Below are 25,808 nucleotides of genomic sequence, written 5' to 3' on the forward strand. Positions count from 1 at the left end.
CTCACTGCAGTGCATCCCCAGTGGTGCCAGTGCACTCTTTCGAGTCACTGCAGTGCATCCCCAGTGGTGCCAATGCAGTCTCTGGACTCACTGCACTGCATTCCCAGTGGTGCCAGTGCACTCTCTGGACTCACTGCAGTGCATCCCCAGTGGTGCCAGTGCACTCTGTGGACTCACTGCACTGCAACCCCAGTGGTGCCAGTGCACTCTCTGGACTCACTGCAGCGCACCCCCAGTGGTGCCAGTGCACTCTCTGGATTCACTGTAGTGCATCCCCAGTGGTTCCAGTGCACTCTCTGCACTCACTGCACTGCATCCCCAGTGGTGCCAGTGCACTCTCTGGACTCACTGCAGTGCATCCCCAGTGGTGCCAGTGCACTCTCTGGACTCACTGCACTGCATCCCCAGTGCTGCCAGTGCACTCTCTGGACTCACTGCACTGCATCCCCAGTCGTGCGTGTGCAGTCTCTGGACTCACTGCAGTGCATCCCCAGTGGTGCCAGTGCACTCTTTCGAGTCACTGCAGTGCATCCCCAGTGGTGCCAATGCAGTCTCTGGACTCACTGCACTGCATTCCCAGTGGTGCCAGTGCACTCTCTGGACTCACTGCAGTGCATCCCCAGTGGTGCCAGTGCACTCTCTGGACTCACTGCACTGCAACCCCAGTGGTGCCAGTGCACTCTCTGGACTCACTGCACTGCATCCCCAGTGGTGCCAGTGCACTCTCTGGATTCACTGTAGTGCATCCCCAGTGGTTCCAGTGCACTCTCTGCACTCACTGCACTGCATCCCCAGTGGTGCCAGTGCACTCTCTGGACTCACTGCAGTGCATCCCCAGTGGTGCCAGTGCACTCTCTGGACTCACTGCACTGCATCCCCAGTGGTGCCAGTGCACTCTCTGGACTCACTGCAGTGCATCGCCAGTGGTGCCTGTGCAGTCTCTGGACTCACTGCAGTGCATCGCCAGTGGTGCCAGTGCACTCTCTGGACTCACTGCACTGCAACCCCTGTGGTGCCAGTGCACTCTCTGGACTCACTGCAGTGCATCCCCAGTGGTGCCAGTGCACTCTCTGGACTCACCGGGGTGCATCCCCAGTGGTGCCAGTGCACTCTCTGGACTCACTGCACTGCATCCCCAGTCGTGCCTGTGCAGTCTCTGGACTCACTGCAGTGCATCCCCAGTGGTGCCAGTGCACTCTCTGGACTCACTGCACTGCATCCCCAGTGGTGCCAGTGCACTCTTTGCACTCACTGCACTGCATCTCCAGTAGTGCCAGTGCACTCTCTGTAGTCACTGCGCTGCATTCCCAGTGGTGACAATGCACTCTCTGGACTCACTGCACTGCATCCCCAGTGGTGCCAGTGCACTCTCTGTAGTCACTGCGCTGCATTCCCAGTGGTGACAATGCACTCTCTGGACTCACTGCACTGCATCCCCAGTGGTGCCAGTGCACTCTCCGGACTCACTGCACAGCATCCCCTGTGGTGCCATTGCACTCTCTGGACTCCCTGCACTGCATCCCCAGTGGTGCCAGTGCACTCTCTGGACTCACTGCACTGCATCCCAAGTGGTGCCAGTGCACTCTCTGGACTCACGGCACTGCATCACCAGTGGAGCCAGTGCACTTTCTGGACTCACTGCAGTGCATCCCCAGTGGTGCCAGCGCACTCTCTGGACTCACTGCACTGCATCCCCAGGGGTGCCAGTACACTCTCTGGCGTCACTGCACTGCATACCCAGTGGTGCCTGTGCAGTCTCTGGACTCACTGCAGTGCATCCCCAGTGATGCCAGTGCACTCTCTGGACTCACTGCACTGCATCCCCAGTGGTGCCAGTGCACACTCTGGACTCACTGCACTGCATCCCCAGTGGTGCCAGTGCACTCTGGACTCACTGCACTCCATTCCCACTGGTGCCAGTACACTCTCTGGACTCACTGCACTGCATCCCCAGTGGTGCCAGTGCACTCTCTGGACTCACTGCACTGCATCCCCAGTGGTGCCAGTGCACTCTCTGGACTCAATGCAGTGCATCCCCAGTGGTGCCAGTGCACTCTCTGAGTCACTGCACTGCATCAACAGTGCTGCCAGTGCACTCTCTGGACTCACTGCACTGCAACCCCTGTGGTGCCAGTGCACTCTCTGGACTCACTGCAGTGCACCCCCACTGGTGCCAGTGCACTCTCTGCACTCACTACACTGCATCCCCAAGGTGCCAGTGCACTCTCTGGACTCAACTGCACTGCATCCCCAGTGGTGCCAGTGCACTCTCTGGACTCACTGCAGTGTATCCCCAGTGGTGCCAGTGCACTCTCTGGACTCACTGCAGTGCATCACCAGTGGTGCCAGTGCACTCTCTGGACTCACTGCACTGCATCCCCAGTGGTGCCAGTGCACTCTCTCGAGTCACTGCACTGCATCCCCAGTGGTGCCTGTGCAGTCTCTGGACTCACTAAAGTGCATCCCCAGTGGTGCCACTGCACTCTCTGGACTCACTGCACTGCATCCCCAGTAGTGCCAGTGCACTCTCTGGACTCACCGGGGTGCATCCCCAGTGGTGCCAGTGCACTCTCTGAGTCACTGCAGTGCATCCCCAGTGGTGCCAGTGCACTCTCTGGACTCACTGCAGTGCATCCCCTGTGTTGTCAGTGCACTCTCTAGACTCACTGCACTGCATCCCCAGTGGTGCCAGTGCACTCTCTGGACTCTCTGCAGTGCAGCCCCTGAGGTGCTAGTGCACTCTCTGGAGTCACTGCACTGCATCCCCTGTGGTGCCAGTGCAGTCTCTGGACTCACTGCAGTGAATCCCCGGTGGTGCCAGTGCACTCTCTGGACTCACTGCAGTGCATCCCCAGTGGTGCCAGTGCACTCTCTGGACTCACTGCACTGCATCCCCAGTGGTGCCAGTGCACTCTCTGGAGTCACTGCACTGCATCCCCATTGGTGCCAGGGCACTCTCCAGACTCACTGCAGTGCATCCGCAGTTGTGCCAGTGCACTCTTTCGAGTCACTGCAGTGCATCCCCAGTGGTGCCAGTGCACTCTCTGCACTCACTGCACTGCATCCCCAGTGGTGCCATTGCACTCTCTGGACTCACTGCACTGCATCCCCAGTGGTGCCAGTGCACTCTCTGGACTCACTACAGTGCAGCTCCAGTTGGTGCCGGTGCACTCTCTGGACTCACTGCACTGCATCCCCAGTGGTGCCAGTGCACTCTCTGGACTCACTGCACTGCATCCCCAGTGGTGCCAGTGCACTCTCTGGACTCACTGCACTGCATCCCCAGTGCTGACAGTGCACTCTCTGGACTCACTGCAGTGCATCCCCAGTGGTGCCAGTGCACTCTCTGGACTCACTGCAGTGCATCCCCAGTGGTGCCAGTGCACTCTCTGGACTCACTGCACTGCATCCCCTGTTGTGCCAGTGCACTCTCTGGACTCACTGCAGTGCATCCCCAGTGGTGCCAGTGCACTCTCTGGACTCACTGCAGTGCATCCCCAGTGGTGCCAGTGCACTCTCTGCACTCACTGCACTGCATCCCCAGTGTTCCCAGAGCACTCTCTGGACTCACCGAGGTGCATCCCCAGTGGTGCCAGTGCACTCTCTGGACTCACTGAAGTGCATCCCCAGTGGTGCCAGTGCACTCTCTGGACTCACTGCACGGCATTCCCAGTGGTGCCAGTGCACTCTCTGAGCTCACTGCACTGCATCCCCAGTGGTGCCAGTGCACTCTCTGGACTCACTGCACTGCATCCCCAGTGGTGCCAGTGCACTCTCTGGAGTCACTGCACTGCATCAACAGTGGTGCCAGTGCACTCTCTGGACTCACTGCACTGCATCCCCAGGGTGCCAGTTTAGTCTCTGGACTCACAGCAGTGCATCCCCAGTGGTGCCAGTGCACTCTCTGGACTCACTGCAGTGCAGCTCAGTGGTGCCAGTGCACTCTCTGGACTCACAGCACTGCATCCCCAGTGGTGCCAGTGCACTCTCTGGACTCACTGCAGTGCATCCCCAGTGGTGCCAGCGCACTCTCTGGACTCACTGCAGTGTATCCCCATTGGAGCCGGTGTACTCTCTGGACTCACTAAACTGCATCCCCAGTGGTGCCAGAGAACCCTCTGGACTCACTGCACTGCATCCCCAGTGGTGCCAGTGCACTGTCTGGACTCACTGCAGTTTATCCCCAGTGGTGCAAGGGCAATCTCTGGACTCACTGCAGTGCATCCCCTGTGGTGCCAGTACACTCTCTGGACTCACTGCAGTGCATCCCCAGTGGTGCCAGTGCACTCTCTGGACTCACTGCACTGCATCCCCAGTGGTGCCAGTGCACTCTCTGCACTCACTGCACTGCATCCCCAGTGGTGCCAGTGCACTCTCTGGACTCACTGCACTGCATCACCATTGGTGCCAGGGCACTCTCCGGACTCATTGCAGTGCATCCGCAGTGGTGCCAGTGAACTCTCTGGACTCACTGCACTGCATCTCCATTAGTGCCAGTGCATTCTCTGGACTCACTGCAGTGCATCCCCAGTGGTGCCAGTGTACTCTCTGGACTCACTGCACTGCATCACCAGTGGTGCCAGTGCACTCTCTGGACTCACTGCACTGCATCCCCAGTGGTGCCACTGCACTCTCTGGACTAACTGCACTGCATCACCAGTGGTGCCAGTGCACTCTCTGGACTCACTGCAGTGCATCCCCAGTGGTGCCAGTGCACTATCTGGACTCACTGCACTGCATCCCCTGTTGTGCTAGTGCACTCTCTGCACTCACTACACTGCATCCCCAAAAGTGCCAGTGCACTCTCTGGACTCACTGCACTGCATCCCCTGTGGTGCCAGTGCACTCTTTGGAGTCACTGCAGTGCATCCCCAATGGTGCCAGTGGCTCTCTGGACTCACTGCAGTGCATCCCCAGTGGTGACAGTGCACTCTCTGGACTCACTGCACTGCATCCCCAGTGGTGCCAGTGCACTCTCTGGACTCACTGCACTGCATCAACAGTGGTACCAGTGCACTCTGTGGACTCACTGCACTGCATCCCCAGTGGTGCCAGTGTAGTCTCTGGACTCACTGCACTGCATCCCCAGTGGTGCCAGTGCACTCTCTGCACTCACTGCACTGCATGCCCAGTGGTGCCAGTGCACTCTCTGGACTCACTGCACTGCATCACCATTGGTGCCAGGGCACTCTCCGGACTCATTGCAGTGCATCCGCAGTGGTGCCAGTGAACTCTCTGGACTCACTGCTCTGCATCCCCAGTGGTGCCAGTGCACTCTCTGGACTCACTGCAGTGCATCCCCAGTGGTGCCAGTGTTCTCTCTGGACTCACTGCACTGCATCACCAGTGGTGCCAGTGCACTCTCTGGACTCACTGCACTGCATCCCCAGTGGTGCCACTGCACTCTCTGGACTAACTGCACTGCATCACCAGTGGTGCCAGTGCACTCTCTGGACTCACTGCAGTGCATGCCCAGTGGTGCCAGTGCACTCTCTGGACTCACTGCACTGCATCCCCTGTTGTGCTAGTGCACTCTCTGCACTCACTACACTGCATCCCCTGTTGTGCCAGTGCACTCTCTGGACTCACTGCACTGCATCCCCAGTGGTGCCAGTGCACTCTTTGGACTCACTGCAGTGCATCCCCAATGGTGCCAGTGCACTCTCTGGACTCACTGCAGTGCATCCGTAGTGGTGCCAGTGGCTCTCTGGACTCACTGCAGTGCATCCCCAGTGGTGACAGTGCACTCTCTGGACTCACTGCACTGCATCCCCAGTGGTGCCAGTGCACTCTCTGGACTCACTGCACTGCATCCCCAGTGGTGACAGTGCACTCTCTGGACTCACTGCACTGCATCAACAGTGGTGCCAGTGCACTCTCTGGACTCACTGCACTGCATCCCCAGTGGTGCCAGTGTAGTCTCTGGACTCACTGCACTGCATCCCCTGTGGTGCCAGTGCACTCTTTGGACTCAGTGCACTGCATCCCCATTAGTGCCTGTGCACTCTCTGGACTCAGTGCACTGCATCCCCAATGGTGCCACTGCACTCTCTGGACTCACTGCAGTGCATCCCCAGTGGTGCCAGTGCACTATCTGGACTCACTGCAGTGCATCCCCAGTGGTGCCAGTGGCTCTATGGACTCACTGCACTGCATCACCAGTGGTGCCATTGCACTATCTGTAGTCACTGCGCTGCGTCCCCAGTGGTGCCAGTGCACTCTCTGGAGTCACTGCACTGCATCACCATTGGTGCCAGTGCACTCTCTGGACTCACTGCACTGCATGAAAAGTGGTGCCAGTGCAATCTCGTGACTCACTGCTGTGCAGCTCTGTGGTGCCAGAGCACTCTCTGGACTCACTGCAGTGCATCCCCAGTGGTGCCAGTGCACTCTCTGGACTCACTGCACTGCATCCCCGGTGGTGCCAGTGCACTCTCTGGACTCACTGCAGTGTATCCCCATTGGAGCCGGTGCACTCTCTGGACTCACTAAACTGCATCCCCAGTGGTGCCAGAGAACTCTCTGGACTCACTGCAGTGCATCCCCAGTGGTGCCAGTGCACTGTCTAGACTCAATGCAGTTTATCCCCAGTGGTGCCAGTGCACTCTCTGGACTCACTGCACTGCATCCCCATTGGTGCCAGTGCAGTCTCTGGACTCACTGCACTGCATCCCCAGTGGTGCCAGTGCACTCTCTGGACTCACTGCAGTGCATCCCCAGTGGTGCCAGTGCACTCTCTGCACTCACTGCAGTGCATCACCAGTGGTGCCAGTGCACTCTCTGGACTCACTGCAGTGCATCCCCAGTGGTGCCAGTGCACTTTCTGGACTCACTGAACTGCATCCCCATTAGTGCCAGTGCATTCTCTGGACTCACTGCAGTGCATCCCCAGTGGTGCCAGTGCACTCTCTGGACTCACTGCAGTGCATCCCCAGTGGTGCCAGTTCACTCTCTGGACTCACTGCAGTGCATCCCCAGTGGTGCCAGTGCACTCTCTGGACTCACTGCACTGCATCCCCAGTGGTGCCAGTGTAGTCTATGGACTCACTGCAGTGTATCCCCAGTGGTGCCAGTGCAATCTCAGGACTCACTACAGTGCAGCTCCTGTTGGTGCCAGTGCACTCTATGGACTCACTGCACTGCATCCGCAGTGGTGCCAGTGCACTCTCTGGAGTCACTGCAGTGTATCCCCAGTGGTGCCAGTGCACTCTCTGGACTCACTGAACTGCATCCCCAGTGGTGCCAGAGCACTCTCTGGACTCACCGCACTGCATCCCCAGTGGTGCCAGTGCACTCTCTGGACTCACTGCAATGCATCGCCAGTGGTGCCAGTGCACTCTTTGGGCTCAGTGCACTGCATCCCCAGTGGTGCCAGTGCACTCTCTGGGCTCAGTGCACTGCATCCCCAGTGGTGCCAGTGCACTCTCTGGAGTCACAGCACTGCATCCCCAGTGGTGCCAGTGCACTCTCTGGACTCACTGCAGTGCATCCCCAGTGGTGCCAGTGCACTCTCTGGACTCACTGCACTGCATCCCCAGTGGTGCCAGTGCACTCTCTGGAATCACTGCAGTGCATCCCAAGTGGTGCCAGTGCACTCTCTGGAGTCACTGCACTGCATCCCCAGTGGTGCCAGTGCACTCTCTGGACTCACTGCATTGCATCCCCAGTGGTGCCAGTGCACTCTCTGCACTCACTGCACTGCATCCCCAGTGACGCCACTGCACTCTCTGGACTCACTGCACTGCATCACCATTGGTGCCAGGGCACTCTCCGGACTCACTGCAGTGCATCCGCAGTGGTGCCAGTGCACTCTTTCGAGTCACTGCAGTGCATCCCCAGTGGTGCCAGTGCACTCTCTGCACTCACTGCACTGCATCCCCTGTGTTCCCAGAGCACACTCTGGACTCACTGCAGTGCATCCCCAGTGGTGCCAGTGCACTCTCTGGACTCACTGCACTGCATCCCCAGTGGTGCCAGTGCACTCTCTGGACTCACTGCATTGCATCCCCAGCGGTGCCAGTGCACTCTCTGGACTCACTGCAGTGCATCTCCAGTGGTGAAACTGCACTCTCTGGACTGACTGCACTGCATCACCATTGGTGCCAGGGCACTCTCCGGACTCACTGCAGTGCATCCGCTGTGGTGCCAGTGCACTCTTTCGAGTCACTGCACTGCATCCCCATTAGTGCCAGTGCATTCTCTGGACTCATTGCAGTGCATCCCCTTAGGTGCCAGTGCACTCTGTGGACTCAGTGCACTGCATCAACAGTGGTGCCAGTGCACTCTCTGGACTCACTGCACTGCATCTCCAGTGCTGACAGTGCACTCTCTGGACTCACTGCAGTGCATCCCCAGTGCTGACAGTGCACTCTCTGGACTCACTGCAGTGCATCCCCAGTGGTGCCAGTGCACTCTTTGGACTCACTGCAGTGCATCACCACTGGTGCCAGTGCACTCTCTGGACTCACTGCACGGCATCCCCAGTGGTGCCAGTGGCTCTCTGGACTCACTGCAGTGCATCCCCAGTGGTGACAGTGCACTCTCTGCACTCACTGCACTGCATCCCCAGTGGTGCCAGTGCACTCTCTGGACTCACTGCACTGCATCAACAGTGGTGCCAGTGCACTCTCTGGACTCACTGCACTGCATCCCCAGTGGTGCCAGTGTAGTCTCTGGACTCACTGCACTGCATCCCCTGTGGTGCCAGTGCACTCTTTGGACTCAGTGCACTGCATCCCCATTAGTGCCAGTGCACTCTCTGGACTCAGTGCACTGCATCCCCAATGGTGCCACTGCACTCTCTGGACTCACTGTAGTGCATCCCAGGTGGTGCCAGTGCACTCTCTGGACTCACTGCAGTGCATCCCCAGTGGTGCCAGTGGCTCTCTGGACTCACTGCACTGCATCCCCAGTGGTGCCAGTGCACTCTCTGTAGTCACTGCGCTGCGTCCACAGTGATGCCAGTGTACTCTCTGGAGTCACTGCACTGCATCACCATTGGTGCCAGTGCACTCTCTGGACTCACTGCACTGCATCCCCAGTGGTGCCAGTGTAGTCTCTGGACTCACTGCACTGCATGAAAAGTGGTGCCAGTGCACTCTCTGGACTCACTGCAGTGCAGATCTGTGGTGCCAGAGCACTCTCTGGACTCACTGCAGTGCATCCCCAGTGGTGCCAGTGCACTCTCTGGACTCACTGCACTGCATCCCCAGTGGTGCCAGTGCACTCTCTGAACTCACTGCAGTGTATCCCCATTGGAGCCGGTGCACTCTCTGGACTCACTAAACTGCATGCCCAGTGGTGCCAGAGAACTCTCTGGACTCACTGCAGTGCATCCCCAGTGGTGCCAGTGCACTGTCTAGACTCACTGCAGTTTATCCCCAGTGGTGCCTGTGCACTCTCTGGACTCACTGAACTGCATCCCCAGTGGTGCCAGTGCAGTCTCTGGACTCACTGCACTGCATCCCCAGTGGTGCCAGTGCACTGTCTGGACTCACTGCAGTGCATCCCCAGTGGTGCCAGTGCACTCTCTGCACTCACTGCAGTGCATCACCAGTGGTGCCAGTGCACTCTCTGGACTCACTGCAGTGCATCCCCAGTGGTGCCAGTGCACTCTCTGGACTCACTGCACTGCATCCCCAGTGGTGCCAGTGCACTCTCTGGACTCACTGCACTGCATCCCCAGTGGTGCCAGTGCACTCTATGGACTCACTGCACTGCATCCCCAGTGGTGCCAGAGCACTCTCTGGACTCACTGCACTGCATCCCCAGTGGAGCCAGTGCACTCTCTGGACTCACTGCAGTGCATCCCCAGTGGTGCCAGTGCACTCTCTGGACTCACTGCACTGCATCCCCAGTGGTGCCAGTGCAATCTCTGGACTCACTGCACTGCATCCCCAGTGGTGCCAGTGAACTCTCTGGACTCACTGCAGTGCATCACCAGTGGTGCCAGTGCACTCTCTGGACTCACTGCAGTCCATTCCCAGTGGCGCCAGTGCACTCTCTGGACTCCTTGCAGTGAATCCCCGGTGGTGCCAGTTCACTCTCTGGACTCACTGAACTGCATCCCCAGTGGTGCCAGTGCACTCTCTGGACTCACTGCACTGCATCCCCAGTCGTGCGTGTGCAGTCTCTGGACTCACTGCAGTGCATCCCCAGTGGTGCCAGTGCACTCTTTCGAGTCACTGCAGTGCATCCCCAGTGGTGCCAATGCAGTCTCTGGACTCACTGCACTGCATCCCCAGTGGTGCCAGTGAACTCTCTGGACTCACTGCAGTGCATCACCAGTGGTGCCAGTGCACTCTGTGGATTCACTGCACTGCATCCCCAGTGGTGCCAGTGCACTCTCTGGACTCACTGCAGTGCATCACCACTGGTGCCAGTGCACTCTCTGGACTCACTGCACTGCATCCCCAGAGATGGCAGTGCACTCTCTGGACCCACTGCAGTGCATCCCCAGTGGTGCCAGTGCACTCTCTGGACTCACTGCACTGCATCCCCAGTGGTGCCAGTGCACTCTCTGGACTCACTGCACTGCATCCCCAGTGGTGCCAGTGCACTCTCTGGACTCCTTGCAGTGAATCCCCGGTGGTGCCAGTGCACTCTCTGGACTCACTGCACTACATCCCCAGTAGTGCCAGTGCACTCTCTGGACTCACTGTACTGCATCCCCAGTGGTGCCTGTGAAGTCTCTGGACTCACTGCAGTGCATCCCCAGTGGTGCCAGTGTAGTCTCTGGACTCACTGCACTGCAACCCCAGTGGTGCCAGTGCAATCTCAGGACTCACAGCAGTGCAGCACCAGTTGGTGCCCGTGCACTCTCTGGACTCACTGCACTGCATCCCCAGTGGTGCCAGTGCACTCTCTGGACTCAACTGCACTGCATCAACAGTGGTGCCAGTGCACTCTCTGGACTCACTGCAGTGCATCCCCAGTGGTGCCAATGCAGTCTCTGGACTCACTGCACTGCATCCCCAGTGGTGCCAGTGCACTCTCTGGACTCACTGCAGTGCATCCCCACTGGTGCCAGTGCACTCTCTGCACTCACTGCACTGCATCCCCAGTGGTGCCAGTGCACTCTCTGGACTCACTGCAGTGCATCACCAGTGGTGCCTGTGCAGTCTCTGGACTCACTGCAGTGCATCGCCAGTGGTGCCAGTGCACTCTCTGGACTCACTGCACTGCATCCCCAGTGGTGCCAGTGCACTCTCTGGACTCACTGCAGTGCATCCCCAGTGGTGCCAGTGCACTCTCTGGACTCACCGGGGTGCATCCCCAGTGGTGCCAGTGCACTCTCTGGACTCACTGCACTGCATCCCCAGTCGTGCCTGTGCAGTCTCTGGACTCACTGCAGTGCATCCCCAGTGGTGCCAGTGCACTCTCTGGACTCAATGCAGTGCATCCCCAGTGGTGCCAGTGCACTCTCTGCACTCACTGCACTGCATCTCCAGTAGTGTCAGTGCACTCTCTGTAGTCACTGCGCTGCATTCCCACTGGTGACAATGCACTCTCTGGACTCACTGCACTGCATCCCCAGTGGTGCCAGGGCACTCTCTGTAGTCACTGCGCTGCATTCCCAGTGGTGACAATGCACTCTCTGGACTCACTGCACTGCATCCCCAGTGGTGCCAGTGCACTCTCCGGACTCACTGCACAGCATCCCCAGTGGTGCCATTGCACTCTCTGGACTCCCTGCACTGCATCCCCAGTGGTGCCAGTGCACTCTCTGGACTCACTGCACTGCATCCCCAGTGGTGCCAGTGCACTCTCTGGACTCACGGCACTGCATCACCAGTGGAGCCAGTGCACTTTCTGGACTCACTGCAGTGCATCCCCAGTGGTGCCAGTGCACTCTCTGGACTCACTGCACTGCAACCCCTGTGGTGCCAGTGCACTCTCTGGACTCACTGCAGTGCACCCCCACTGGTGCCAGTGCACTCTCTGCACTCACTACACTGCATCCCCAAGGTGCCAGTGCACTCTCTGGACTCAACTGCACTGCATCCCCAGTGGTGCCAGTGCACTCTCTGGACTCACTGCAGTGTATCCCGAGTGGTGCCAGTGCACTCTCTGGACTCACTGCAGTGCATCACCAGTGGTGCCAGTGCACTCTCTGGACTCACTGCACTGCATCCCCAGTGGTGCCAGTGCACTCTCTCGAGTCACTGCACTGCATCCCCAGTGGTGCCTGTGCAGTCTCTGGACTCACTGCAGTGCATCCCCAGTGGTGCCACTGCACTCTCTGGACTCACTGCACTGCATCCCCAGTAGTGCCAGTGCACTCTCTGGACTCACCGGGGTGCATCCCCAGTGGTGCCAGTGCACTCTCTGAGTCACTGCAGTGCATCCCCAGTGGTGCCAGTGCACTCTCTGGACTCACTGCAGTGCATCCCCTGTGTTGCCAGTGCACTCTCTAGACTCACTGCACTGCATCCCCTGTTGTGCTAGTGCACTCTCTGCACTCACTACACTGCATCCCCAAAAGTGCCAGTGCACTCTCTGGACTCACTGCACTGCATCCCCTGTGGTGCCAGTGCACTCTTTGGACTCACTGCAGTGCATCCCCAATGGTGCCAGTGGCTCTCTGGACTCACTGCAGTGCATCCCCAGTGGTGACAGTGCACTCTCTGGACTCACTGCACTGCATCCCCAGTGGTGCCAGTGCACTCTCTGGACTCACTGCACTGCATCAACAGTGGTGCCAGTGCACTCACTGGACTCACTGCACTGCATCCCCAGTGGTGCCAGTGTAGTCTCTGGACTCACTGCACTGCATCCCCAGTGGTGCCAGTGCACTCTCTGGACTCACTGCACTGCATCCCCAGTGGTGCCAGTGCACTCTCTGGACTCACTGCAGTGCATTACCAGTGGTCCAGTGCACTCTCTGAGTCACTGCACTGCATCAACAGTGCTGCCAGTGCACTCTGTGGACTCACTGCACTGCAACCCCTGTGGTGCCAGTGCACTCTCTGGACTCACTGCAGTGCACCCCCACTGGTGCCAGTGCACTCTCTGCACTCACTACACTGCATCCCCAAGGTGCCAGTGCACTCTCTGGACTCAACTGCACTGCATCCCCAGTGGTGCCAGTGCACTCTCTGGACTCACTGCAGTGTATCCCCAGTGGTGCCAGTGCACTCTCTGGACTCACTGCAGTGCATCACCAGTGGTGCCAGTGCACTCTCTGGACTCACTGCACTGCATCCCCAGTGGTGCCAGTGCACTCTCTCGAGTCACTGCACTGCATCCCCAGTGGTGCCTGTGCAGTCTCTGGACTCACTAAAGTGCATCCCCAGTGGTGCCACTGCACTCTCTGGACTCACTGCACTGCATCCCCAGTAGTGCCAGTGCACTCTCTGGACTCACCGGGGTGCATCCCCAGTGGTGCCAGTGCACTCTCTGAGTCACTGCAGTGCATCCCCAGTGGTGCCAGTGCACTCTCTGGACTCACTGCAGTGCATCCCCTGTGTTGCCAGTGCACTCTCTAGACTCACTCCACTGCATCCCCTGTTGTGCTAGTGCACTCTCTGCACTCACTACACTGCATCCCCAAAAGTGCCAGTGCACTCTCTGGACTCACTGCACTGCATCCCCTGTGGTGCCAGTGCACTCTTTGGACTCACTGCAGTGCATCCCCAATGGTGCCAGTGGCTCTCTGGACTCACTGCAGTGCATCCCCAGTGGTGACAGTGCACTCTCTGGACTCACTGCACTGCATCCCCAGTGGTGCCAGTGCACTCTCTGGACTCACTGCACTGCATAAACAGTGGTGCCAGTGCACTCACTGGACTCACTGCACTGCATCCCCAGTGGTGCCAGTGTAGTCTCTGGACTCACTGCACTGCATCCCCAGTGGTGCCAGTGCACTCTCTGGACTCACTGCACTGCATCCCCAGTGGTGCCAGTGCACTCTCTGGACTCACTGCACTGCATCACCATTGGTGCCAGGGCACTCTCCGGACTCATTGCAGTGCATCCGCAGTGGTGCCAGTGAACTCTCTGGACTCACTGCACTGCATCCCCATTAGTGCCAGTGCATTCTCTGGACTCACTGCAGTGCATCCCCAGTGGTGCCAGTGTACTCTCTGGACTCACTGCACTGCATCCCCAGTGGTGCCAGTGCACTCTCTGGACTCACTGCACTGCATCCCCAGTGGTGCCACTGCACTCTCTGGACTAACTGCACTGCATCACCAGTGGTGCCAGTGCACTCTCTGGACTCACTGCAGTGCATGCCCAGTGGTGCCAGTGCACTCTCTGGACTCACTGCACTGCATCCCCTGTTGTGCTAGTGCACTCTCTGCACTCACTACACTGCATCCCCAGTGGTGCCAGAGCTCTCTCTGGACTCACTGCACTGCATCCCCAGTGCTGCCTGTGCACTCTCTGGACTCACTGCACTGCATCCCCAGTGGTGCCACTGCACTCTCTGGACTCACTGCACTGCATCCCCAGTGGTGCCAGTGCACTCCCTGCACTCACTGCACTGCATCCCCAGTGGTGCCAGTGCACTCACTGGAATCACTGCAGTGCATTCCCTCTGGTGCCAGTGCGATCTCTGGACTCACTGCACTGCATTCCCAGTGTTGCCAGTGCACTCTCTGGACTCACTGCACTGTATCCCCAGTGGTGCTAGTGCACTCTGTGGACTCACTGCTCTGCATCCCCAGTGGTGCCAGAGCACTCTCTGGACTCACTGCACTGCTTCCCCAGTGGAGCCGTGCACTCTCTGGACTCACTGCACTGCATCCCCAGTGGTGCCAGTGCACTCTCTGGACTCACTGCAGTGCATCCCCAGTGGAGCCCGTGCACTCTCTGGACTCACTGAAGTGCATCCCCAGTGGTGCCAATGCACTCTCTGGACTCACTGCACTGCATCCCCAGTGGTGCCAGTGCACTCTCTGGACTCACTGAAGTGCATTCTCAGTGGTGCCAGTGCACTCTCTGGACTCACTGCAGTGCATCCCCAGTGGTGCCAGTACACTCACTGGACTGACTGCACTGCATCCCCAGTGGTGCTAGTGCACTCTCTGGACTCACTGCACTGCATCGCCAGTGGTGCAAGAGCACTCTCTGGACTCACTGCAGTGCATCCCCAGTGGTGCCAGTGCACTCTCTGGACTCACTGTACTGCATCCCCAGTGGTGCCAGTGCACTCTGTGGACTCACTGCTGTGCATCCCCATTGGTGCCAGTGCACTCTCTGGACTCACTGCACTGCATCCCCAGTGGTGCCAGTGCACTCTCTGGACTCACTGCAGTGCATCCCCAGTGGTGCAAGTGCACTCTCTGGACTCACTGCAGTGCATCCCAAGTGGTGCCAATGCACTCTCTGGACTCACTGCAGTGCATCCCCAGTGGTGCCAGTACACTCACTGGACTCACTGCACTGCATCTCCAATGGTGCCAGTGCACTGTCTGGACTCACTGCACTGCATCCATAGTAGTGCCAGTGCACTCTCTGGACTCACTGAAGTGCATCCCCATTGGTGCCAGTGCACTCTCTGGACTCACTGCACTGCATCCCCAGTGGTGCCAGTGCACTCTCTGGACTCACTGCACTGCATCCCCAGTGGTGCAAGCGCACTATCTGGACTCACTGCAGTGCATCCCAAGTGGTGCCAATGCACTCTCTGGACTCACTGCAGTGCATCCCCAGTGGTGCCAGTACACTCACTGGACTCACTGCACTGCATCCCCAGTGGTACCAGTGCAGTCTCTGCACTCACTGAAGTGCATCTCTAGTGGTGCCAGTGAACTCTCTGGACTCACTGCAGTGCATCCCCAGTGGTGCCAGTGCACTCTCTGGACTCACTGCACTGCATCCCCAGTGGTGCCAGTGCACTCTCTGGACTCACTGCACTGCATCCCCAGTGGTGCCAGAGCACTCTCTGGACTCACTGCAGTGCATCCCCAGTGGTGCCAGTGCACTCTCTGGACTCACTGCACTGCATCCCCAGTGGTGCCTCTGCACTCTCTGGACTCCCGGCACCGCATCCCCAGTGGTGCCACTGCACTCTCTGGGCTCACTGCAGTGCATCCCCAGTGGTGCCAGTGCACTCTCTGGACTCACTGCAGTGCATCCCCAGTGGTGCCAGTGCACTCACTGGATTCACTGCACTGCATCCCCAGTGGTGCTAGTGCACTCTCTGGACTCACTGCAGTGCATCCCCAGTGGTACCAGTGCACTCTCTGGACTCACTGAAGTGCATTCTCAGTGGTGCCAGTGCACTCTGTGGACTCACTGCACTGCATCCCCAGTGGTGCCAGTGCGCTCTCTGGACTCACTGCAGTGCATCCCCAGTGGTGCCAGTGCACTCTCTGGACTCACTGCACTGCATCCCCAGTGCTGCCAGTGCACTCTCTGGACTCACTGCACTGCATCCCCAGTGGTGCCAGTGCACTCTCTGGACTCACTGCACTGCATCCCCAGTGGTGCCAGTGCACTCTGTGGACTCACTGCAGTGCATCCCCAGTGGTGCCAGTGCACTCTCTGGACTCACTGCACTGCATCCCCAGTGGTACCAGTGCACTCTGTGGACTCACTGCAGTGCATCCCCAGTGGTGCCAGTGCACTCTCTGGACTCACTGCACTGCATCCCCAGTGGTGGCAGTGCACTCTCTGGACTCACTGCACTGCATCCCCAGTGGTGCCAGTGCACTCTCTGGACTCACTGAAGTGCATCCCCAGTGGTGCCAGTGCACTCTCTGGAGTCACTGCACTGCATCCCAAGTGGTGCCAGTGCACTCTCTCGAGTCAATGCACTACATCCCCAGTGGTGCCAGTGCACTCACTGGACTCACTGTACTGCATCATCAGTGGTGCCAGTGCACTCTCTGGACTCACTGCAGTGCATCCCCAGTGGTGGCAGTGCACTCTCTGGACTCACTGCACTGCATCCCCAGTGGTGCCAGTGCACTCTCTGGACTCACTGTACTGCATCTCCAGTGGTGCCAGTGCACTCTCTGGATTCACTGCACTACATTCCCAGTGGTGCTAGTGCACTCTCTGGACTCACTGCAGTGCATCCCGAGTGGTGCCAGTGCACTCTTTGGACTCACTGAAGTGCATTCTCAGTGGTGCCAGTGCACTCTCTGGACTCACTGCACTGCATCCCCAGTGGTGCCAGTGCGCTCTCTGGACTCACTGAAGTGCATTCTCAGTGGTGCCAGTGCACTCTCTGGACTCACTGCAGTGCATCCCCAGTGGTGCCAGTACACTCTCTGGACTCACTGCACTGCATCCCCAGTGGTGCTAGTGCACTCTGTGGACTCACTGCAGTGCATCCCCAGTGGTGCCAGTGCACTCTCTGGACTCACTGAAGGGCATTCTCAGTGTTGCCAGTGCACTCTCTGGACTCACTGCAGTGCATCACCAGTGGTGCCAGTGCACTCTCTGGACTCACCGCACCGCATCCCCAGTGGTGCCAGTGCACTCTCTGGAGTAACTGCAGTGCATCACCAGTGGTGCCAGTGCACTCTCTGGACTCACTGCACTGCATCCCCAGTGGTGCCAGAGCACTCTCTGGACTCACTGCACTGCATCCCCAGTGCTGCCTGTGCACTCTCTGGACTCACTGCACTGCATGCCCAGTGGTGCCACTGCACTCTCTGGACTCACTGCACTGCATCCCCAGTGGTGCCAGTGCACTCCCTGCACTCACTGCACTGCATCCCCAGTGGTGCCAGTGCACTCACTGGACTCACTGCAGTGCATTCCCTCTGGTGCCAGTGCGATCTCTGGACTCACTGCACTGCATTCCCAGTGTTGCCAGTGCACTCTCTGGACTCACTGCACTGCATCCCCAGTGGTGCTAGTGCACTCTGTGGACTCACTGCACTGCATCCCCAGTGGTGCCAGAGCACTCTCTGGACTCACTGCACTGCATCCCCAGTGGAGCCAGTGCACTCTCTGGACTCACTGCACTGCATCCCCAGTGGTGCCAGTGCACTCTGTGGACTCACTGCAGTGCATCCCCAGTGGAGCCCGTGCACTCTCTGGACTCACTGAAGTGCATCCCCAGTGGTGCCAGTGCACTCTCTGGACTCACTGCACTGCATCCCCAGTGGTGCCAGTGCACTCTGTGGACTCACTGCAGTGCATCCCCAGTGGTGCCAGTGCACTCTCTGGACTCACTGAAGTGCATTCTCAGTGGTGCCAGTGCACTCTCTGGACTCACTGAAGTGCATCCCCAGTGGTGCCAGTGCACTCTCTGGACTCACTGAAGTGCATTCTCAGTGGTGCCAGTGCACTCTCTGGACTCACTGCAGTGCATCCCCAGTGGTGCCAGTACACTCACTGGACTGACTGCACTGCATCCCCAGTGGTGCCAGTGCACTCTCTGGACTCACTGCACTGCATCCCCAGTGGTACCAGAGCTCTCTCTGGACTCACTGCACTGCATCCCCAGTGCTGCCTGTGCACTCTCTGGACTCACTGCACTGCATCCCCAGTGGTGCCACTGCACTCTCTGGACTCACTGCACTGCATCCCCAGTGGTGCCAGTGCACTCCCTGCACTCACTGCACTGCATCCCCAGTGGTGCCAGTGCACTCACTGGAATCACTGCAGTGCATTCCCTCTGGTGCCAGTGCGATCTCTGGACTCACTGCACTGCATTCCCAGTGTTGCCAGTGCACTCTCTGGACTCACTGCACTGTATCCCCAGTGGTGCTAGTGCACTCTGTGGACTCACTGCTCTGCATCCCCAGTGGTGCCAGAGCACTCTCTGGACTCACTGCACTGCATCCCCAGTGGAGCCAGTGCACTCTCTGGACTCACTGCACTGCATCCCCAGTGGTGCCAGTGCACTCTGTGGACTCACTGCAGTGCATCCCCAGTGGAGCCCGTGCACTCTCTGGACTCACTGAAGTGCATCCCCAGTGGTGCCAATGCACTCTCTGGACTCACTGCACTGCATCCCCAGTGGTGCCAGTGCACTCTCTGGACTCACTGAAGTGCATTCTCAGTGGTGCCAGTGCACTCTCTGGACTCACTGCAGTGCATCCCCAGTGGTGCCAGTACACTCACTGGACTGACTGCACTGCATCCCCAGTGGTGCTAGTGCACTCTCTGGACTCACTGCACTGCATCGCCAGTGGTGCAAGAGCACTCTCTGGACTCACTGCAGTGCATCCCCAGTGGTGCCAGTGCACTCTCTGGACTCACTGTACTGCATCCCCAGTGGTGCCAGTGCACTCTGTGGACTCACTGCTGTGCATCCCCATTGGTGCCAGTGCACTCTCTGGACTCACTGCACTGCATCCCCAGTGGTGCCAGTGCACTCTCTGGACTCACTGCAGTGCATCCCCAGTGGTGCAAGTGCACTCTCTGGACTCACTGCAGTGCATCCCAAGTGGTGCCAATGCACTCTCTGGACTCACTGCAGTGCATCCCCAGTGGTGCCAGTACACTCACTGGACTCACTGCACTGCATCCCCAGTGGTGCCACTGCAGTCTCTGCACTCACTGAAGTGCATCCCCAGTGGTGCCAGTGAACTCTCTGGACTCACTGCACTGTATCCCCAGTGGTGCCAGTGCACTCTCTGGACTCACTGCACTGCATCCCCAGTGGTGCCAGTGCACTCTCTGGACTCACTGCACTGCATCCCCAGTGGTGCCAGTGCACTCTCTGGACTCACTGCACTGCATCTCCAATGGTGCCAGTGCACTCTCTGGACTCACTGCACTGCATCCATAGTAGTGCCAGTGCACTCTCTGGACTCACTGCACTGCATCCCCAGTGGTGCCAGTGCACTCTCTGGACTCACTGCACTGCATCCCCAGTGGTGCAAGCGCACTATCTGGACTCACTGCAGTGCATCCCAAGTGGTGCCAATGCACTCTCTGGACTCACTGCAGTGCATCCCCAGTGGTGCCAGTACACTCACTGGACTCACTGCACTGCATCCCCAGTGGTGCCAGTGCAGTCTCTGCACTCACTGAAGTGCATCTCCAGTGGTGCCAGTGAACTCTCTGGACTCACTGCAGTGCATCCCCAGTGGTGCCAGTGCACTCTCTGGACTCACTGCACTGCATCCCCAGTGGTGCCAGTGCACTCTCTGGACTCACTGCACTGCATCCCCAGTGGTGCCAGAGCACTCTCTGGACTCACTGCAGTGCATCCCCAGTGGTGCCAGTGCACTCTCTGGACTCACTGCACTGCATCCCCAGTGGTGCCAGTGCACTCTCTGGACTCCCGGCACCGCATCCCCAGTGGTGCCAGTGCACTCTCTGGGCTCACTGCAGTGCATCCCCAGTGGTGCCAGTGCACTCTCTGGACTCACTGCAGTGCATCCCCAGTGGTGCCAGTGCACTCACTGGATTCACTGCACTGCATCCCCAGTGGTGCTAGTGCACTCTCTGGACTCACTGCAGTGCATCCCCAGTGGTACCAGTGCACTCTCTGGACTCACTGAAGTGCATTCTCAGTGGTGCCAGTGCACTCTGTGGACTCACTGCACTGCATCCCCAGTGGTACCAGTGCACTCTGTGGACTCACTGCAGTGCATCCCCAGTGGTGCCAGTGCACTCTCTGGACTCACTGCACTGCATCCCCAGTGGTGCCAATGCACTCTCTGGACTCACTGCACTGCATCCCCAGTGGTGCCAGTGCACTCTCTGGACTCACTGAAGTGCATCCCCAGTGGTGCCAGTGCACTCTCTGGAGTCACTGCACTGCATCCCAAGTGGTGCCAGTGCACTCTCTCGAGTCAATGCACTACATCCCCAGTGGTGCCAGTGCACTCACTGGACTCACTGTACTGCATCATCAGTGGTGCCAGTGCACTCTCTGGACTCATGCTGTGCATCCCCAGTGGTGCCAGTGCACTCTCTGGACTCACTGTACTGCATCCCCAGTGGTGCCAGTGCACTCTCTGGACTCACTGCACTGCATCCCCAGTGGTGCCAGTGCACTCTGTGGACTCACTGCTGTGCATCCCCAGTGGTGCAAGTGCACTCTCTGGACTCTCTGCAGTGCATCCCCAGTGGTGCCAGTGCACTCTCTGGACTCACTGCACTGCATCCCCAGTGGTGCAATGCACTCTCTGGACTCACTGCTGTGCATCCCCAGTGGTGCCAGTGCACTCTCTGGACTCACTGTACTGCATCCCCAGTGGTGCCAGTGCACTCTCTGGACTCACTGCACTGCATCCCCAGTGGTGTCAGTGCACTCTCTGGACTCACTGCACTGCATCCCCAGTGGTGCAAGTGCACTCTCTGGACTCACTGCAGTGCATCCCAAGTGGTGCCAGTGCACTCTCTGGACTCACTGCACTGCATCTCCAATGGTGCCAGTGCACTCTCTGGACTCACTGCACTGCATCCCCAGTGGTGCCAATGCACTCTCTGGACTCACTGCTGTGCATCCCCAGTGGTGCCAGTGCAGTCTCTGCACTCACTGAAGTGCATCTCCAGTGGTGCCAGTGAACTCTCTGGACTCACTGCAGTGCATCCCCAGTGGTGCCAGTGCACTCTCTGGACTCACTGCACTGCATCCCCAGTGGTGCCAGTGCACTCTCTGGACTCACTGCACTGCATCCCCAGTGGTGCCAGTGCACTCTCTGGACTCACTGCACTGCATCTCCAATGGTGCCAGTGCACTCTCTGGACTCACTGCAGTGCATCCCCAGTGGTGCCAATGCACTCTCTGGACTCATGCTGTGCATCCCCAGTGGTGCCAGTGCACTCTCTGGACTCACTGTACTGCATCCCCAGTGGTGCCAGTGCACTCTCTGGACTCACTGCACTGCATCCCCAGTGGTGCCAGTGCACTCTGTGGACTCACTGCTGTGCATCCCAAGTGGTGCAAGTGCACTCTCTGGACTCACTGCACGGCATCTCCAATGGTGCCAGTGCACTCTCTGGACTCACTGCACTGCATCCCCAGTGGTGCAATGCAGTCTCTGGACTCACTGCTGTGCATCCCCAGTGGTGCCAGTGCACTCTCTGGACTCACTGTACTGCATCCCCAGTGGTGCCAGTGCACTCTCTGGACTCACTGCACTGCATTCCCAGTGGTGTCAGTGCACTCTCTGGACTCACTGCACTGCATCCCCAGTGGTGCAAGTGCACTCTCTGGACTCACTGCAGTGCATCCCAAGTGGTGCCAGTGCACTCTCTGGACTCACTGCACTGCATCTCCAATGGTGCCAGTGCACTCTCTGGACTCACTGCACTGCATCCCCAGTGGTGCCAATGCACTCTCTGGACTCACTGCTGTGCATCCCCAGTGGTGCCAGTGCAGTCTCTGCACTCACTGAAGTGCATCTCCAGTGGTGCCAGTGAACTCTCTGGACTCACTGCAGTGCATCCCCAGTGGTGCCAGTGCACTCTCTGGACTCACTGCACTGCATCCCCAGTGGTGCCAGTGCACTCTCTGGACTCACTGCACTGCATCCCCAGTGGTGCCAGTGCACTCTCTGGACTCACTGCACTGCATCTCCTATGGTGCCAGTGCACTCTCTGGACTCACTGCACTGCATCCCCAGTGGTGCCAATGCACTCTCTGGACTCACTGCTGTGCATCCCCAGTGGTGCCAGTGCACTCTCTGGACTCACTGCACTGCATCCCCAGTGGTGCCAGTGCACTCTGTGGACTCACTGCACTGCATCCCCAGTGGTGCCAGTGCACTCTCTGGACTCACTGCACTGCATCCCCAGTGGTGCCAATGCACTCTCTGGACTCACTGCTGTGCATCCCCAGTGGTGCCAGTGCACTCTCTGGACTCACTGTACTGCATCCCCAGTGGTGCCAGTGAACTCTCTGGACTCACTGCACTGCATCACCAGTGGTGTCAGTGCACTCTCTGGACTCACTGCACTGCATCCCCAGTGGTGCAAGTGCACTCTCTGGACTCACTGCAGTGCATCCCAAGTGGTGCCAATGCAATCTCTGGACTCACTGCAGTGCATCCCCAGTGGTGCCAGTACACTCACTGGACTCACTGCACTGCATCCCCAGTGGTGCCAGTGCACTCTCTGGACTCACTGCACTGCATCTCCAATGGTGCCAGTGCACTCTCTGGACTCACTGCACTGCATCCCCAGTGGTGCCAATGCACTCTCTGGACTCATTGCTGTGCATCCCCCGTGGTGCCAGTGCACTCTCTGGACTCACTGTACTGCATCCCCAGTGGTGCCAGTGCACTCTCTGGACTCACTGCACTGCATCTCCAATGGTGCCAGTGCACTCTCTGGACTCACTGTACTGCATCCCCAGTGGTGCCAGTGCACTCTCTGGACTCACTGCACTGCACCCCAGTGGTGCCAGTGCACTCTCTGGACTCACTGCAGTGCATCACCAATGGTGCCAGTGCACTCTCTGGACTCACTGCACTGCATCCCCAGTGGTGCCAGTGCACTCTCTGGACTCACTGTACTGCATCCCCACTGGTACCAGTGCACTCTGTGGACTCACTGTACTGCATCCCCACTGGTGACAGTGCACTCTCTGGACTCACTGCACTGCATCCCCAGTGGTGCCAGTGCACTCTCTGGACTCACTGCACTGCAGCCCCAGTGGTGCCAGTGCACTCTCTGGACTCACTGCACTGCATCCCCAGTGGTGCCAGTGCACTCTTTGGACTCACTGCAGTGCATCCCCAGTGGTGCCAGTGCACTCACTGGACTCACTGCAGTGCATTCCCTCTGGTGCCAGTGCACTCTCTGGACTCACTGCACTGCATCCCCAGTGGTGCCAGTGCACTCTCTGGACTCACTGCACTGCATCCCCAGTGGTGCCAGTGCATTCTCTGGACTCACTGCAGTGTATCCCCTGTGGTGCCAGTGCAATCTCTGGACTCACTGCAGTGCATCCCCAGTGCTGCCAGTGCACACTCTGGACTCACTGCACTGCATCCCCAGTGGTGCCAGTGCACTCTCTGGACTCACTGCACTGCATCCCCAGTGGTGCCAGTGCACTCTCTGAACTCACTACACTGCATCCCCAGTGGTGCCAGTGCACTCTCTGGACTCACTGCACTGCATCCCCAGTGGTGCCAGTGCACTCTCTGGACTCACTGCACTGCATCCCCAGTGGTGTCAGTGCACTCTCTGGACTCACTGCACTGCATCCCCAGTGGTGCCAGTGCACTCTCTGGACTCACTGCACTGCATCCCCAGTGGAGCCCGTGCACTCTCTGAACTCACTGCACTGCATCCCCAGTGGTGCCAGTGCACTCTCTGGACTCACTGCACTGCATCCCCGTTGGTGCCAGTGCACTCTCTGGACTCACTGCACTGCATCCCCAGTGGTGCCAGTGCACTCTCTGGACTCACTGCAGCGCATTCTCAGTGGTGCCAGTGCACTCTCTGGACTCACTGTACTGCATCCCCAGTGGAGCGCGTGCACTCTCTGGACTCACTGAAGTGCATCCCCAGTGGTGCCAGTGCACTCTCTGGACTCACTGCACTGCATCCCCAGTGGTGCTAGTGCACTCTGTGGACTCACTGCAGTGCATCCCCAGTGGTGCCAGTGCACTCTCTGGACTCACTGAAGGGCATTCTCAGTGGTGCCAGTGCACTCTCTGGACTCACTGCAGTGTTTCCCCAGTGGTGCCAGTACACTCACTGGACTGACTGCACTGCATCACCAGTGGTGCCAGTGCACTCTCTGGACTCACCGCACCGCATCCCCAGTGGTGCCAGTGCACTCTCTGGAGTAACTGCAGTGCATCACCAGTGGTGCCAGTGCACTCTCTGGACTCACTGCACTGCATCCCCAGTGGTGCCAGTGCACTCTCTGCACTCACTGCACTGCATCCCCAGTGGTGCCAGAGCACTCTCTGGACTCACTGCAGTGCATCCCCAGTGGTGCCAGTGCACTCTCTGGACTCACTGCACTGCATCCCCAGTGGTGCCAGTGCACTCTCTGGACTCACTGCACTGCATCCCCAGTGGTGCCAGTGCACTCTCTGGACTCCCGGCACCGCATCCCCAGTGGTGCCAGTGCACTCTCTGGGCTCACTGCAGTGCATCCCCAGTGGTGCCAGTGCACTCTCTGGACTCACTGCAGTGCATCCCCAGTGGTGCCAGTGCACTCACTGGATTCACTGCACTGCATCCCTAGTGGTGCTAGTGCACTCTCTGGACTCACTGCAGTGCATCCCCAGTGGTACCAGTGCACTCTCTGGACTCACTTAAGTGCATTCTCAGTGGTGCCAGTGCACTCTGTGGACTCACTGCAGTGCATCCCCAGTGGTGCCAGTGCGCTCTCTGGACTCACTGCAGTGCATTCCCGGTGGTGCCAGTGCACTCTCTGGACTCACTGCAGTGCATCCCCAGTGCTGCCATTGCACTCTCTGGACTCACTGCACTGCATCCCCAGTGGTGCCAGTGCACTCTCTAGACTCACTGCACTGCATCCCCAGTGGTGCCAGTGCACTCTCTGGACTCACTGCAGTGCATCCCCAGTGGTGCCAGTGCACTCTCTGGACTCACTGCATTGCATCCCCAGTGGTACCAGTGCACTCTGTGGACTCACTGCAGTGCATCCCCAGTGGTGCCAGTGCACTCTCTGGACTCACTGCACTGCATCCCCAGTGGTGCCAATGCACTCTCTGGACTCACTGCACTGCATCCCCAGTGGTGCCAGTGCACTCTCTGGACTCACTGAAGTGCATCCCCAGTGGTGCCAGTGCACTCTCTGGAGTCACTGCACTGCATCCCCAGTGGTGCTAGTGCACTCTGTGGACTCACTGCAGTGCATCCCCAGTGGTGCCAGTGCACTCTCTGGACTCACTGAAGGGCATTCTCAGTGGTGCCAGTGCACTCTCTGGACTCACTGCAGTGCATCCCCAGTGGCGCCA

The sequence above is a fragment of the Anser brachyrhynchus genome (assembly GCF_964034855.1).
Source record: "Anser brachyrhynchus genome assembly, contig: SCAFFOLD_63, whole genome shotgun sequence".
Lineage (NCBI taxonomy): Eukaryota > Metazoa > Chordata > Aves > Anseriformes > Anatidae > Anser > Anser brachyrhynchus.